Below are 14479 nucleotides of genomic sequence, written 5' to 3'. Positions count from 1 at the left end.
GACTTACAATTCTGCAAACAGTAATGCAGGAATTCTTCTGCCCCCTTCCTGGGGCAATGAGAAATGGAGATTGGTAATTTCACATTTCAGACACAATGACAGATGGAGTTATAAGCAACTACTGATTCCTAAGTCCAAGCAAGGAAACAGAAAATCCTGCAGTAAACTGCAAGGTTCTGTCACTGCAAGGAGGCAGCAAGATGTCTTCTCAGTCAAGCCCCACCTGCTACATTCTCCTAGACCTTCAACAAGCATTTTACAGTACTTCACAAGAAGTCATTCTACATCAGACAACCACTTCCATAAGTTATCCAGGACAACTCTGAAGTTTAACCTGGACAGTGGGAGGTGGCAGGCAAGGATGATACTAGATTCAAGACAAGCTAAAAGCAATTCCTGCACAGACAGCCGAGTGTTTTCAAGAGCTGCTCTGTGTTTCTGGATGTCTGGGTTTTACTAAGCCCAAGCAGTTGGAGAGCTCCATTTTTTTTTTTTTTTTTAATTATTCATTTGTGAGAGAGTGCGAGCGAGCCCAAGTGGGGGGCAGGGCAGAGGGAGAGGGAGAAGCAGGTTCCCTGCTGAGCAGGGAGCTTGACCCAGGGTTCCATCCCAGGACCCTGAGATCATGACCTGAGCTGAAGGCAGACGCTTAACCGACTGAGCCACCCAGGCGCCCCATCCAATTTTCTGGAGTTTTATACAACCTCTCAATTTCTCTCTCTCTGGACTGTAATTCCTCAGGAGACTATTATCTGACTATGAAACTGTCAGGGCACTGAAAGCAGCTTAATAAACATGTGTTGAACAGATGTTATTTGATAGTATCTTCCAGCTAATTTGTCTTTTCTTCAATCTCTGACTTTATCTCCCAGTCATGAGGTGCCTTTCCAGGAAGGCTTACCTTAGACAGCCTACACTGGCCTCCTGCCTTCCTCACCCGCCTTGTCGCTATGTCTATCAGGTGGTACCAACAGCGTAACATGTGTAACAGGATACAGTACTGTGAGATGGTAGTGAGTATTCTGCCACTTACTAGTTGTGTAACCTTGGCCAGAACACTTAACCATTTTCGGTCTTAACAGAGCATGTGCCCCTCTTCCGCTTAGGATTAGTGCAAAGGAAAACCTACAAAGTTATCAGTTACCATTACTGTCAGCCAATCACATTAAACACACTTCAATACAGAATAATTCAGAGATGTACACTAATGCTTTCTTACAACCTAAAGTGAATTTTCCACATAAAGTTTATACTTCAAGTACCAAACATTTAAAATTTTGAAAGTATTTTTGATGGAAGTCTTTTAAAAATTATATCCTCCTCTGAACACAATTTATTCTTCCTAATGACTCAGGGTTGTTACCATGTTCACTATTACTAAAGTTTAGCTGAGTTTAGCTGTTATTTATGTTTTTGAGAGAGAGAGAGAGAGAGAGAGAGAGCGCGCACATGCAAGTGGGTGGTGAGGGGGCAGAGGGAGAGAGAGAGAGAATCTTAAGCAGGCTCCAAGCCCAGTGTGGAGCCCGATGGAGGACTTGATCTCATGACCCTCAGATCATGACCTGAGCTGAAATCAAAAGTCGGATGCTTAACCTACTGAGCCACCCAGGCGTGCCATAGCTGTTAGTTTTATTATACTGAACTAAAATATATTGATAGCTCTGGGGGTTATTTGATTAAGTAAATCTGACTGCCTTAATACAAAAAAGTCATGCTGGCAGTCTGTACGTTATTAAAATCTTTCTTCTTATTGGCTTCCAAATAGCAGCTGTGTTTAGGAGACTTACTTCAAGTGCTAGACTGGTACTTTAGGTAAAAATAAAGACTCTGAATGAAGGTTTCAGGAATAGTTTTATGAATAAAGTACATGGATTTTCTAACAACTCCAACTGCTCAATGGCCTTTCTCAGTTTTTGGTTTTTGGATGTGTTCCTAATGTTTCTGAAGAGAGGTGACTATAAATAAGTGGGATATCAATGCCTTTTCAATGCCAATTCAATCAAAAAAGTGCATTTTAGTAATACATGAAAAAGGTAAAATAGGTTGATCCAAGTTTATGAAAAAGATAAAAGCATCTTACTGCAGAAAAAACTGGAGATAAATGGTTCTCTCCAACTCAAGAAGCACAATCATCACCAAAGTGTGAAAATCTTCTGGACACTGCTCCATGCCTATGGCTTTGCTCTGGAAAGCATGTTTTAGTATTTGGGGTTAACAATATGCTTACAGATTAATGAAATCAAGACGTGTACCCAATAAGAGAACAGAGTGCTCTGAAAGAAACTGAGAAACCACTTTCTTCTAAAGTGATGCTCACACAGAATAAAAAACTGAGTAATAATTAATCCACAAGTGAGATCTAACCTCTTTTATCGTTGTGAGACATCTGCTGCTATTCCATGTTTCAATAATTTAACAGTGCTTCGGTATTTTAATTAGCCTCAACTAATGTAAGATTTTCCAAAGGGCCATGAAACCATCCCTGAAGCAATGGTTGTGGCAATATGGCTTAGTTAGTCCTGAAAGACAGAACAGACAACTACAGGTAGGTATGAATCTGTTTCACAGCACTACAGAAAGGGGATGTGGGGTCTTCACAACAAAGGCATATATATTGCAGAAATATCAGTACCCACTGAACGCTAACCTGGAACAGCAGTATAGCATTTATGAAAAACAGCATCAGAGGGGGAGTCCAGGAGATGAAAAGATTAAAACTGCAAACGGCAACCTTGATTAAAAGAAAGAGACATCAGGGCGCCTGGGTGGCACAGTCGTTAAGCGTCTGTCAAGCGTTCGGCTCAGGTCATGATCCCGGGTTCCTGGGATCGAGCCCCGCATCGGGCTCCCTGCTCGATGGGAAGCCTGCTTCTCCCTCCCCCACTCCCCCTGCTTGTGTTCCCTCTCTCGCTGTCTCTTTCTCTGTCAGATAAATAAATAAAATCTTTAAAAAATAAATAAATAAAAGAGAGAGACATCAACAAAGGGTCATCTGTATGTGTGCTTTCCTCGCAAAAAGGATCAGGGAGAATGTACTGGTGAACCACAGCTCATCAGAGCAAGAAGTAGGGAGCTCTTTATCAGTTATATCCTGGGCCACCTCAAAACTATCCCCACCTGGAATGACTGCATCTTTTTCTGAAATCCTAAGCCATAGTGGTTTGTAAAATACATTGGCAATCATAAGGAATCATGTATATTTATCCTATACATCTTATATTCCCCCTTTTTTTCCTTCAGAATGATAGACTACTTTGCAGGACTTTTTTGTTTTATTATTTATCCTATACATCTTATTATCTTGTCTCTTTTACTGACTTGTCTTTGTCTTAGCTTTCCAAGCAAATGTAAGCTAATTGAGCTACTTGAGATGTAAGCAACAACGTAGGGATCACATTTCATGCTCTTCTGTTTTTTCTTAGCAAAAAAGATGGGAGAGTAAAAGAGCATCAAGAATGCTTCCTGGGTTTTCTTCCTGGGCAGCTTCATTTGCTGAGATAGGAACACAGGGAATGAAGCTGGGGGCTGGTGATTGTTGCAGTAGGTATGTGTCTGATGAGTTCCTTTCTGTACACATTGAGTTGAGGTGTTTTTAAGATTCTGAATCTGAGATGTTTGGAAGGCAACTGGACTGGTAGCTTCACTTGGATCTGAGAACCTTCACATTAATACTAACCTTTGTCCAAGTGTCATTAAATGGCCCTGTTATAATAGCTAACTTTATAACTATAGTAATAAAATCACTTTTGATTGTGCCTCTAACTTACCAAGCTTCCTACCTTGTTTTTCTCTAGAAATTTTCTCAATAAGATCTCAGGCTTAGACAAATTTTAATTTCACATGATTTGAATATTTAATTTTAAAAATTAACCTCAACTTCCTGAAATTTATTACCATTTTTCATTTTTTTTTTAAATGGGTGCAGTTTTTAAAAACTGGCTAGTTTTTGCCTGAGTTTTAAACAGCTAGTCTTTACCTTTGCTTCCAGCTATTCCATTTTTTCCTATAGTCTTAGGCCTTTGAGAGAGCCTAAATATGTATTTGCCCTGATTTAGAATACTCTTAGGCACTAAGGTAAAAAAGAGAGGGGCGAGCTTCTGTCCTGCAGCCCATTCATTCAACTCGACTGAAGGGAAAGCACTATGTTATAGCTCAGTGACTACAGTTTGGTATGATGGTATGTCCCTCACACCTGACCATGTAAGATCTTTACAAGAACAATAATTCATCACAGATTTCAAAATCGCTTGTTTGATTTCATGTTCTTTCTGATCAACAACAGGAGTCTGTAATAGTTAAGTAAATTATTTATCAATCAGAAATACTTCACCTCCACTAAAGAGCTGTAAGGTCCCAGGGACTGGTAAATGGGAGGTAGGGCTGTAGAAGAAGAGGGAAACTTGACTTCCAACTCCCTGGATGAGTTCTGAGTGTCTCTCCTTGGAGAGAAATAGCTTGCATGACCTTGACTACTCTTTCTATCCCCAGCTCAATGCCTAATTCTTAGGGGTGTGGTCAAAGGGAGAGATAATATTCATAACAACTTTGAAAGACACAGTTTAAGAGTGATGTGCTGTTTCACAACCCTATCTGTAATGATTTACTCAATGATGTTTTTCCAGATCAGAGGTTAGACACAGTTGAACTCGCCTACTTTGTCAATACTGCAGTACTTAAATCCCCAAAGAAAAGCATTCCTGTGGTTAATGTAAATGGTGGATCATCAATGCGTATGTTATCTTAGAGTAAAAGAATAAAACGAGGAGCGCTGGGGTGGCTCTGTCAGTTAAGCATCTGCCTTCAGCTCAGGTATGATCCCAAGGTCCTGCTTCTCTCTCTCCCTCTGCGGCTTTTCCTGTTGGTATACTCTCTCTGTCAAATATATAAATAAAAATAAAATAAAGATTTAAAAAAAAAGAATAAAATGGGAAGAGAGATGGCAGAGAGCTGAAAGGACAATTTTTAGAGTCTAGAATCTGTGTTTGATGGATTCAGGTAGTCTCTCCAGTATCTGCTAACTACCAACAAAACTCTTGATGGCAAATGCAACATCAGTGATGACCAAAATACAAAAGAGCAATAAAGACACTGCATGATGTTTGTATGGGAGCTGATCTTAGTAGCAGAAGAAGGTAGTCCTGGGAAAACAGAAGGGGAGAGAAAGCTAGAGACAACACTTGACAGAGTAGACCAAATAGTTAAGAAATGTACCTTAATTTGCCTTGATTCTTCTACTTAAATACAAAAAAAACATAAAAATGCATCATTAGTTCCCCTCAAGGCAAGAAGAGCTGTATTTTTTGCTAGACAATAATCTGAAATTATGTTCCCTAATTCCTTATTTTCTGGTCCTTTGCACATAGAAAATGTGTTCCAAAGGCCTGGATAGGTCTGCTGACAAGTCCTTGCTCTGCACTGGGAAATGCATCTACCCTTGGCTATTTCACATCTGTGGGTCACCCATACTTGGATACAGGAATATTCCAAGTGCTATGACAACATTTACTGTGTGTATGTGTGTGTGGAGTGGAGGAGAAGGTGGGCAGCATGCGGTATGGAGATTTTCCAAAAGCCATATATAGTTTAGTTGAACATCTAAACTACTGAACGACCAAGTTTTCCTTCCACAGAACTGACTAGGAGAAACCTTTATATAAAAGGGTACAGTAGACAAAGGGGACAAAGAAATGTGAGAAATAAGATCACAGAACAGAAAGTGACCTCTTAAAATCAGGCAGTTTAATACCTGACTTCCAGGTGGCTGAAATCCAAATTTTGTGAAATAGAATTTAGATGGATTTAGATAGAAAAAGCACTTCTCAAAACTGGGGTTAAGGAGAATGATCACTCCCCCTGAGATGAAAAACATGGAGGAGGGGTGTGTGTGTGTTTATTTTCAAACCCTGGGTGACTGCTGATGGCATAACAGCATCTTGTTCAGGTGTGAAGTGGAAAAATAGAGAAGAACTACTGATCTAAAACAAGACCTGCAATCCCTTTGTAATAGCTTTCTAAGTTTACTGTGTTCCTAGCCAAGTTTACTAGAAGCCGGGCAGAACAAAGATTCCAAACTATGAATAATTTAAATTGGGGGAAAGGAAAAGTGCTTCAGGGAGTGTTTACTGAGCATGAAGCCATAGTTCGCTAGCTTTTCGGTATCTTGGGGCTTAGTATCTCTGATAAAAGATTCAGAGTAGATCTAAATATGATAGAAGCCTTTTAAACCTTGTATCTATTTCTTTTCAATTTAACCAAATTGTCAAATTTCTTAAATTATAATAAAATATAATTATCAAGGAAATTCTTATTTAACATATTTTCACCCTATAGGCAAATGCACCCTGGAAGCCAAAATATAATCAAAACGTTACTTGGTGAACAGAAGTCAGAGCAAGGGGTCATTAAGCACCACAGTCCAATGCCTTTGTCTCCTTTCTAGGAAAGTAATGAGTTCACAGACGCTTCCGCCAAACTATTTACATCTGATAAAGTTTTTTTTTTCCCTATCAGATGGATTTTTATTGCTATGATCTCAGATAAGACTATGCATGTAAGACCAAATACATTACATCTGGGTGTTAATTTAAACAAAAGGAGAGAAGGTTCATAGGCTGTGAAAGACACAGGATTTTGGACTGGAGGGCATGAATTAAAAAATAATAGTTCCTGGAAGCGAGGGAAGAAATATCCCTAAGTGATATTGCTAAATACTGGTTTGGTGAGAGCACAAACCTAAATTATTAATCTAATGAGTGTTTTAACTAAATTCTTAGAAAACACTTTGAAATAGTCTGTAGGAAATAATATAATAATTTCAGACCAAGAGGACAAACCTCTGCCTCAGGCTGCTCTGAACTGAAAAAGAGTGTGTCACTAGCCAGAGTTAGTGAAGCCAAAGTGAGGAGAGATCTGGATGGTAAGAGCATAACTGACATTTTAGGAGGTCAGGATTACATGAGAGCTCATGACAAGCCAGTTGACTGACCTATTTCTCTTTTCGACTTTTAGTCAGATAGAGGATTAAAACCTATGTTGCTCTTTGGGGGAAAATTGCCTTTTCATTCCCAGTTTAAATGACCAGGACAATGATGGACTAGAAAAATACCACTGCTTAAGGAGAAACCAGGTGCTCATTCCCGTGAGAGAAAACGCACCATATCATGCGGCTCTTTTAAATCCCCTCATCATGGGGTGAGGGGAAAGAAACATTTGTCAAGGTCCAGGAGAAGCCAAGGACTGTGGATGGCTTCCCTGGCGTCCAGACAAGACTCCATTATGAGGGAAGTGTATTTCTTTTGTAATAATAGTGATAACAACAACCATTAACTCAATACCCACACCACCACTTTGCAAGGCAGTGTGTAGGCACAGGGGGCTCTAAAGGAGGCATGGAGGGCTGACACAAAAACAAAGAGGACATTTAACAGTTCACATGACAGATCCCAGCAACACAAATGTTCTTTCCTCTCTAGAAACAGGGTGGTATGTTTTTGACAGATATTCTTAGTTTCCTTTCAGGTGAAAGGAAGAGGGAGACTAGCAGATTATAATAAGCAGCAGATATTTGTCAGTGTCCTGAGCCCTTCATAATTGTTAGGGGATCTTCAAGATCCTAACTTTTCTCATGTTCTCTTGAGGTTCTTAATCTCCATTCTTGAAATCATATAAATCTGCAGTGTAAGCCTTAAAAGTGGAAAATTCTACTTTTGTTGTCATATGGTAAATCATGAAGGCATTTCTAATAACCGTAATCATTTAAAGACTAGATCACTTTGTAAAATGTAAAACCTTAAAAAGGGATTCCTAAATTTAATGTCATGTATCACTTGTTCATCTCATGAATATTAGAGGAGGTATATATATTTTAAAATTTAAAGTGTAGGGATAAGCAAAGCACTTTTATATCTACCATTCTGGTGGTGCTCCTGGAATTTAAGTCCTTTATCATCATTCTCTACTCCACCTCTCTGGAAATTCAAGTCTACGGTTGGAGATGTGCTGGAGTGGGATGAACTAAGCAGAATCACCTGTATGTTCAAGTGTTTACTCAGGAATATTGAAGACAAAATGTATACACTCACACACACACATACTCAACTTAGGTTATTTCCCCTCACTCCTTATCCCTAGGTTCCCTCTTTTCTCTTGCTTCCAATCACTATCCAGTTCAACTACACTGACTCGACTTTCCTTGGAGAATACTGTAGTCTAAACTCCCTGCCACTACTTTCTCATTTTAGAGTTTGCTTCACATTACGCAGAACTGCCATCTTCTTAAAGTCCAAATGTGATGTTAACTTTTTTTTTTCTTAAGTAGGCTCCATGCCCAGGGTGGAGCCCAACATGGGGCTTGAACTCACGACCCTGAGACCAAGACCTGAGCGTAGATCAAGAGTCAAGACACTTACTGAGCCACCCACGCAGCCCTGTTCTTACCACTTTTTTTTGCATAAAACCTATCAACTTACCACTGCTCATACTCCATCCTCCTTAGCACCTTCTCCCTGGGGGCTGTGTCAGAATTTCTTACTCTACTCTCATGGTTTGTTTCTATCTTTTATTAAATAGCACTTAACGTTGCATGGTAACATAATGGTTGACATGGTTATATCCTCCACTGGTTTGTGAACCTTCTCTAGGTACAGGACAGGACTTTGTCCTTTTTAACTCAAGTAGCTTCACTGCCTAACACATGGGGCTCAGATAATTTCAGGTGTAAGTAATGAATAAATTAACCAAATAAATTACTATGCAGTGAAAATAATTTCCCTAAGACATTTTTCAAGGAACAGAAAACATAAGAAAAAAGAATAATCTTCCAATGAACATGAGTTCAAATCAACGAGGCAGGGAAAGGAAAAAGGGAATTTTGAAGATCAGACAGAAAAAGGTATAGGCTCTTAACTGTAGCACACAGGAGGTTGCTAGCATGCTCTCCAAGGTATCAGAATTACTGGGATGAAAAGGTATGGTTTACATTAAGAGTTCTGACTGCAAACCGGAATAAGAAATACTTTTTACAAAGTGATAAAGTACACATCTCAGTTTGCATTATCTATGATGACACACATTTCAATGAAACAGTATTTATCCTTATTATATGCTATGTGCTTTTTCTTTTATTGGTTAGGACCCACTAAACTGATCTTACCACTGACTAAGGTTGCAACTGGTTGATCCAGTTTGAAAAACTGGTCTACACAGACTTACCAATTCCTAGCACATCATAAGAATTTGCTATCCTGGTTATTTTCTTTTTAATTCATCTTTATCTAGCTAATGCTACACTGCCAGGTTTTCCTAGCAAAATGTTTCTAGTTGATTTAATAGATGCTGGAATGAACACCTCTGAACTGTGCTAGCTATGATCTATCTGTCTGAAATGCTCAGAACTTCGATTTGGTAAGAGTGTAGCTAAAATCACTAAATCTTTGGCAGAAGATTCCCCAAATTCTTTCACTGGAAAACGAATGGTGTGATGATTAAACACATACGCACACACACGTGAGCACTCCCACACTTGGCTCTTACATGTTGTTATTCAAACTACCACCACGTAAAAAGAAAAATTTTCAAAGCATGTAAAACTTCAACCTTGACTATACAAAAAACTCAGTGTACAATGGAAATGCAGATAAATTCTACCCAACTTTGTAATTTTTAATCTTCAACATCTTCTACTTTCTAAACAACTGTTAGTCTAGTCTTTGAAAAGAAACAAAGAATGACTAATAGTTTGATAATATGCCCGTGGAACAGGACCAAGAAATTAAGAAAAGCAGCATTCCAGGTTTTCATCACAGTTCCAACACTTTTATGTCTCTGCAGTGAAAAGACTGGCTGATCAGTGTCCCTAATACAAACTCATCTGCCTCTTTCAAAAAAGTTCTAATCAATACAAACGACTTCCTCTACAACTTTCAATCTGATTTTCTCACTTTCCCTATCCCTCACACTAAATTAACTCCTGCCAGATGCTTTCACTCCTTGCATTTTTTGAGTATTTACTAAGAGCCCAGCATAGTACTAAGTATCTTGCATACAGAATCTCATTTGAGCCTATCAAATCTCTGAGGCAGGCGGTATAAGCTTCCTTTTACAGGTAAGAATCCAAGGTTCACAAAGTTTCAGTAACTTGTTCAAGATCATGTACGAAGAAATTAGAAGGGCTGGGATTTTAAACCAGGCCCATCAAATTCTGTCTCTTAAACTTGGGATATTCTCTCCTCTCTATGCCTTACCTACTCAAGATTCATTTCTTCTAGCACTGAGTCAACAACCCCAACTTCTATTTAATAATAAAGTTTGTAAGCTTCTACTATAATTTCTTAATTGGTAATTTCATAATATAGTTTACTCTCCAAAAGAGTGAAACTAAATTAATACTTGAGATTTAATTAAGTTAAAAGTGAACCTAAAAGAAGATTATTAGCAGATTAAACCTCTCATTCTAATTCTAAGGTTGAATCAGGAGTGCCGAAGTGGTATAGAGATATAATGGTTTGGAATCATGAGTATTAAGGGCATCTCATACTATGTGAGGAAGGCAAGTCCCTTAAACTCCTTACATTCCATGTTTTTCATTTAAAAAAATGAAAGATGTGAATGGGACAAACAGTATTTAATCAATGGGGGGCCAATCAAAAGTTTCTGTGGTCACAACAACGTGTATATACCTAACACTACTGAACTGTATACTTAAAAATGGCTGAGATATAAGTTTTATGTGTCTCTGCCACAACTAGAAAAAGATCTACTGAATAAACTTTAAAAATACAAAAAGACAGACAAACCAAAAAACCTCCTGTGTTACATTTTGAAAATATACAGCATGTACAGCCTCATGCTTATAAACTGATTCAGTGGATCTGATGTAGGACCCAGGCATCTGCATTCTTTAAGATTGATTCTAATTGAGACTGATTATATCCAATGATCCCCCAGAACTCTTTGTGCTCCAATATTCAAGACAGAACTAGCTTGCACACAACAGAAATAGACATTATAAATAACACACTTTAAAATTAACATACCTTATAATTTTTGCAAAAGTATCATCACATTCATACAGTTCATAATAAAAACTTTAAAAAACAGACTTGTTTTAAATAAAAGGCATCTAAAATGAGACCCTGCTCTATTTGTTTTTCCTTTAGAAAATGCTACAATGCAAAGGGGAGACCTAAGGTTTATACCTTATTATTCAATAAAGGGTTGCTACTGTATTTCCCAACGTTAGAACAGATATAATTAGTGTATTTGTCTCACATTTAATAGAAGACTGCATTTAATAGACTCAGAGGTGAAATGAGGCCTAAACGGCAATTCAGGCTACCACTATGATTTTCCAGATGAAAACATGAGTGATCTAGCTAGAATACCAAGTTGACAGAAATTTAAAGTACCAAATAATCCCTTATCACTCCATACTGCTGATTAAATAAGGTTGGCGAGAGTACAATTAACATCTTAAAACTACTAGTCAATAAACAATAGTGTTTTTACATGCCTATAAAAAACTTCAGACTCAAGATTTAATCCTTATGAGTTTTTTATATATTTTTGCTTACTTCCCAGGTTCTTACTTTCCAAGTTGCACTCTAACCAAACCACGGCTTAAACTATTAACTATTTTTTGAGAACATTTCTTTTCCACTAACCTCTGAAAAAAAAGCCTTTTCTACTCCAATTGTAAATGCAGCCTGATAAATTTCCAGCTTGATACACCATTTCCTCCAAAAACAGCAAAAGTCCAGTAACTTTTAAGTTGAAAAGGATTAATAAAATCCTGTGCTAAACACTTACCACTGGAAGCAGATAATGATAAAGTGTACATTTGGAATACAAGAACCGTTATCTACCGCATTACTCAGTAAATTCTATTAAGAAAAAAAGATTTTGCACTCTTTCTGGCGACAAAATCTAGCACCATATGACGATGTAGGTACGCTTTTACATTTCAGTACAAATGTCTGGTGAGAGAAAGGGACAGTTCTTGAGGAAAAAATAACAACTATACAACTCGGGAAATTGCAGAAAGCTATCCCATTTTCCATTTTCCCATTCCATTTCCCTTATGCAATTTCCCTGATTCTGACACCTTGTTAAGACAAAGAGTCCTTGAATTAATTCCAAAGTGTCAACAGAATCAGAGAAGAAAATTCTGGATTAGAAGGAGTAAGTCCTTTTTAAAGTTATAATAATTGAAGAACTAAGTATCAATTCGAAAACAGGACCATTAAAATGAATTCATTTATGAGACGCCAGATTATAATCCTACTATATTGATCTGGCCACCGGTTTAGAATGGATAATGGCAAGAAACAAGTAATTATAGCTTTGAAATTTACATAGTAGTAGTAATTAGGTTTCAAGAAAAATGTTCTATAAACATGTGGCATGACTAAGGGGAACAAATGAAGCCAATAAACAAGCCTTCAGTACCAACAAATTTCCAAATTTATAAACATCGGACCAAAAGGTAGAAATAGACAGCCAAAGAAATAAGACAAAAATACTAACTAAAAGATAATCTAGAGCAACTACCAACAATAGCATCATTTGTGAATATAAAATGCCATTAGAAATGATCAGAAATCACTTCAACCTACATTAATTACACGTATATCATGACCTTTGAAAAAGCTTCCTCTAATACTTTGCTGTACCATTTCTAATCTTTATCACTATAATTCAGCTGTTCCCTTCACCACTTTACAACAGGAATCACTTCATAATCCAAAACTTCTTTATATACCTAGTTTCTAAAAACCACAATTGAGCAACATACATGCTGTTCTTTATTGTGCACCTTCCCAAGAAATCAGAACGACTATAATAACCTCAACTGATTGACAGTGTTGCTTTCATACTTGTGCTTCAAAAAAAGAGTAAACAAAACTTAGTAAATCATTATTTTAGCAAGCAACTCCAGCATAAAGTTTTACTCTGAGGAAATTATGATTTTTCAGAAAATTACATAAGCCCAGCAAGCAGGTATTATGAAAATATCAATATAAATCTTGTCTAGCTGAAAAAAACTTTTTAAAGTGAATATCCAAAGAAAACGGAGGATGGGAAGCATCAAATTAGTAAAGGCACAGAATTACAAGGCAGTGTGGCACCCAAATACCAAAGCACAATTTTGAAAATAACAACTTCTAGTTATCTAAGAGGTCATCTGGAAAGAATTTACCATTAAAAAAATTACCAACTTCGATTACCACGTACATTTACAGTACACCTGGAAATCTTACCCTTTCTGTGGATTTTTTAAAAACGCATTAAAATCTTAAGAAGTAGAAACCAAGCTTTTAAAACAGCTTTTCACAACAAAATTTATTAGAAGAATAGTGGTTTTGAAAAGTCTAGCATCCAGTGAGAACTACCATACACAACATTACAGCTGGGAATGTTTCTCCAAAATGTCATGGTCAAATAATACAATGGAACCATTAAATCTTACACATGCACGAAAGAACTAGCGCTTCTGACATACAATGCAAAAAAAAGGGGACCACATGGATTAAAATTTTAAGTACTCATCACATACATTAAGACACAGCTTATTTTAGTCCAGTCAAAAATCAGAACTGCATTTAAAAATTTAATGTAGTGCAATCAAACCAAAAAACTTAATTTGTGATCATAAGTGCTCTACTACATAAACATTGATCATAGCAAGGAACAAAAAGTTCAAATCACACAGTACAAAAAAAAATCTGTAAATAAATATAAACTACAGTACAAGAGAAATATTAAATTATACAATTCCGTCAAACTGTAAACAGTATATTGAAATGAGGTCCATAAGAGTAAAGGGGGTTCCTGTTTTGTTGCATGACACTTGAACTTCTAGAAATCTGAAAGATGCCATTTTCCGTATCTTCAAAGGCTATGGGTTTTATATATGGAGAGTTCCTTTTAGATGTAAGATATCAAATATTAAAGCAGAGGAATAATCTATTTTGTTAACCACAGATAGTACTGTAGAAAACAAAAGGAGTCTTAAAGAATAAAGACCTCTAGTAGACAAGTCTTAACAGTAAAGATGCAAAGGGCTAAAACACTGGAATTAGAACTTCACATCATTAGAAACTTGTCACTGAGGACTTCAAGGCTACAAAATATACTGACCAAATTGTCTGCTGATATGGAGACCTAGACCTCTGCTAATTTTTTGACATTTACATACTCGTGTTACAACACCAACTTTGGCAGAATCACTACTAATAAACTCAGAGCACTACTGGCCCAACGGTTCCATCACAGTGGCCAGTGCACAGAATTCTCTAAAAAGACATTGCATAAACTAGAATGTAGAGGTCAGACACCCAAGGGCCAGTGCTTGAATTTAGTAGTAGTGTGGTGAAGAAGCAAGAGCCACATTGAGGAGGAACTGCATCTGTTAGAGTTTACAGAAGCAGCAAGGAATGTCATTTAATTGTGCTGGCTATTAGTGGCATTTAAAAATACATAG

At 37.3% G+C, this 14479-nt stretch overlaps 1 protein-coding gene across 5 annotated transcripts in view; it reads right to left on the bottom strand.

Annotated features, from left to right (window-relative positions):
- LCOR (ligand dependent nuclear receptor corepressor) overlaps nucleotides 1-14479 on the bottom strand; it is a 142399-nt gene that overhangs the window by 14163 nt on the left and 113757 nt on the right. The gene's annotated exons all lie outside the window — the stretch shown is intronic.

Source organism: Phoca vitulina, unplaced genomic scaffold (assembly GCF_004348235.1).
Source record: "Phoca vitulina isolate PV1807 unplaced genomic scaffold, GSC_HSeal_1.0 scaffold48, whole genome shotgun sequence".
NCBI classification, from domain to species: Eukaryota; Metazoa; Chordata; class Mammalia; order Carnivora; family Phocidae; genus Phoca; species Phoca vitulina.
The sequence above is the reverse complement of the archived record's forward strand: the minus strand, read 5'-3'. Positions and strand labels throughout refer to the sequence as shown.